The sequence below is a fragment of the Papio anubis genome, chromosome 6, assembly GCF_008728515.1.
Source record: "Papio anubis isolate 15944 chromosome 6, Panubis1.0, whole genome shotgun sequence".
NCBI lineage: Eukaryota > Metazoa > Chordata > Mammalia > Primates > Cercopithecidae > Papio > Papio anubis.
This window is the reverse complement of record NC_044981.1, coordinates 150,773,100-150,776,445: the sequence shown is the minus strand read 5'-3', so window position 1 is coordinate 150,776,445 and position 3,346 is coordinate 150,773,100. Positions and strand designations below refer to the sequence as shown.

At 54.6% G+C, this 3,346-nt stretch overlaps 1 pseudogene; it reads right to left on the bottom strand.

Moving 5' to 3' along the window:
* Nucleotides 1–221: 221 nt before the first annotated feature.
* LOC100998944 lies at nt 222–3,121 on the bottom strand (annotated as a pseudogene).
* Nucleotides 3,122–3,346: the final 225 nt, after the last annotated feature.

Here is a 3,346-nt window from a genome sequence, read left to right as displayed (position 1 = left end):
AAACATACGGTCACCCACATTTTAGGGACCAACACCATGGACTTTATCTTGCTTACCAAATTCTTCACACGATAGAGCTCACTCTATGTGGTGCCTTAGCATCTCAGGCACCACAGAATCTTCACTGCTTGAAATTCACTTATGAAGTCTGACCAACAACTTTCTTTAAACAAACAAACAAAAAGGCATTTCTTCAACTTGAAATATATATATATATATAAAAACAAAAATCCACCAACAAAACAAAAAAGGAAGTAAAATTTCAGAACTTTTGTGCAATGCTTCCAACCTGCCCATTTATTAAATAAACAGAACAGCACACGAACCAAAAGCTATGCAAGTGGCAGGCCACCCTGGGCAAAGCCCTGCCTGCCTGCTCATGACTACCCCAGCTCAGGAGCAGGGCGTGATCATGCTGGAAGAAATGAGAGGTGGTCTTCCTCCTTGACCTTCAAACTCGAACCTTGGGAGCCCCTAGTCCTAACGCTGTATTCGTTAGCTGGAGTTATCCAGCCACATCAAGGGCAAGGGAAGGCAAACCAATTCTCAACTTCTTCCTGTGTTTCTATCAGGAAGGAAGGCAATGGCTTCAGTCCCTTCTCCTCTAGGTAACAAGGCAAAAGCCTCCAAAACCCGGAAAGAAAGGATGTGAAGTTCTTGCTTCTTTTCCCAACTCAGGATGAGTGAGTGGGCTCCTAGAGAAAGATAGTTCTCCTAGCACATGACCCGAAGGCTTCTAGCACCAAAGGCTCACTACCTCCTCTTCCCCTCTGTCTGCAGGTAAAGGGGGAGGGAGGCAGAAGAGCCCTTCTCCTGAGTCGTGCCTGAAAGAGGCAAGAACGGGCATCTACCACATGCCTTCATTTCTCCCTTCAGCAGGAGAGGGAAGAGGGGAGGGTGCAAACACTCGGGGCAGGTCAGTGCAGTTGGATGAAAGCCTCTAGCTCTTCCGGGATGAAGCCCTTGTAGGGGATCTTGTTCTTGTCCAGGGCCCGGGCTGCAAGGCTTTGCCGGGTCATGTAGTTGAAGGGCTGCGTGGTGCCCCTGGCCAGCAGCTTGTCCTCCAGCAGCTCATAGGCCATCTTCCTGAAGGCGTTGTGGTGGCATCTGTGTGGGCCCCTGCTTGGATCAGGGGGTTCATGATTGCCAGGCAGTTGTTCTGGGCTGCCATGTGCAGCGGGGTGTTGTTGTAAAAGGACCTGCTCTCTGAGTCGGCCCGCAGTTGAGCAGCACTTTGACCGCGTGCAGGGCAGTGAATCTGCCTCCATTTGTGGTACACATTTGTGGTGTCCTTGACCACAGCCATGTGCAGAGGGGTGAAGCCGTTCTTGCCTCTGGGCGCACACTTGAGCAGGTGGTAGATGGTCTGGTGCTTCAGGTGCTCCTGGCTAGGGGTGCACTCCACTTTCTCCAACAGATAGAGCAGGTGGAGGATGATGTCCAGTGCCTTGGTGAACTGGGCCGCGTCTTCAGGCTCCTTGGGCAGCTGCAGCTCCTTGTGTCCGGGAAACATTCCATTTGCCAGACCCCTTCCGTGAGAACCCCAACGAGGTCTGTAAAGCCGATTTGTATGCCCAAGCTGCCTTTGGCCACCCGGTCCTGCAGCATGTAAGTAGAGTTCCACGAAGGAGAGCAAGCTGCTGGCGGTCATGGGGCTCAGAGGCTGGCTGACCTGCTGCACGTCCAGGTCCCACTTCTGCAAGCGGATGCAGCGTTGGAAATTGCCTCAGTTCGTCCACACCTTGCCCCAGCAACGGATGTAACGAGAAGTGTAGGGGTGAGAGGCTCCGAGGATTCGCTAACAGATGAACAGGGCCTGTATGCGCATCTCATCCCGGTGGCTTACCAGTGCTTCCAACTCCTCGGTGGTGTGGACCTCCCTGGAATAGCTATAGGCCAAGACCAGCTTCTGGGGTTCTGGTTTGGGCAGGTGACTCCATGGCTCGTCTCCAGTGTTTAAGGATCCCAAGCAGATCTTGCTTCTTTTCCAAATACGTGGCTCCCAGAAATCCCAAGGTTTCCACGACAGCTTCCGGGCTAGTGGGACAGCAGCTTTCGTGATTCCCCGTTCAGTGGTTCCTCCGCGGAGGAGCTGCAGCATGGAGTCCCTGAGGCCGCACGCACCCCGGGTTGGTGGAGGGTCTTCTTGGGGTAGCCCTGGTTGGGCCTCTCTCCCCGCGTCCTGCTCCTGGCTGGGCTGCTCCTGGATGAGGCACTCCACTAGGTTAGTGCGGCCCGTCACGCTGGCGCCAGCAGCGGGGTCCTGCGGAGGCCATCCCATCGCATGCGGGTCTGGCACCTGCTGGACGCGGCTCAGTCTTGTAGGGTAGTGTTGCCACTGGCTCTGTGCCGGTTCACTTGGGCGCACTGCTCCAGCAGGTAGCGGGCGATCTCTCGGTGGCCCTTGTAGCAAGAGACCATGAGGCACATGTGACAGGGACGGTTGGTCACCTCCGGGTGAGTCTGGTTCTCGCCAGTGGCCATGGAAGCAGGCGGCGCTCAGGGGCTTGGAGTTGGTGCGCTTGGTGCGGTTCGCCGGGGCCCTGTGGCGCAGCAGGCTCCGCACCACGTCCAGATGGCCGGCGGCAGAGGCGGCACTTAGAGGCGGCTAAGTGCCCCTAGCCACCAGCCTCCACCCTGGCGCTGCACCGGTTCACCCGGTGTCCTACCGCGTCCAGGTGGCCGAAGCGTGCTGGGGGTGCACTCCACTTTCTCCAACAAGTAGAGCAGGTGGATGAGCAGCGGCGCCCCCCGCGCTGGCCACGTGGCCTGTCAGCTTGTCCAGCTCTTCCGGACTCCGGCCGGTGAACAGCTTCTGGAGCAGCTGCAGCTTACCGTCGCGGGCGGCGTCGTACACCGCGGGGCAGAGGTCCATAGTCTGGGCGCCTGGGGACCCGGAGACAGCGGATTAGAGCCCGGATGGGTCGGCGGGCTGCAGCCTTCACCGTCTTCCCCGCCGCCTTCTGAGGGGTTCCCGTATCATTTCATCTATACATATTTACCGCATGTATCTCTTAGAGAACCAAATCCTTTAAAAATAACCAAAGTATCATTATCACATCTAAAAATATAGTTTCTTAATAATACCAAACATCCAAGTGTTCACATTTCCTAAATTGCCTTACACATTGTTTATCCAATGTGTACGTTTGAATTGAAATCCAAATAAGATACAAACATTGCTGTTGGCTGAAATTTCTATACATTTTCCCCTTCACTTCTTTCCCTTGAGAGTGTTTGGCTGAAGAAACTGGGCTGAAGAGATCTCAGTGTCCGGATTTTGCTGAGTGCATCAGTTATAAAGATTACTGATAAGACTTCAATGTCCGGTGGATTTCAGTGGGTT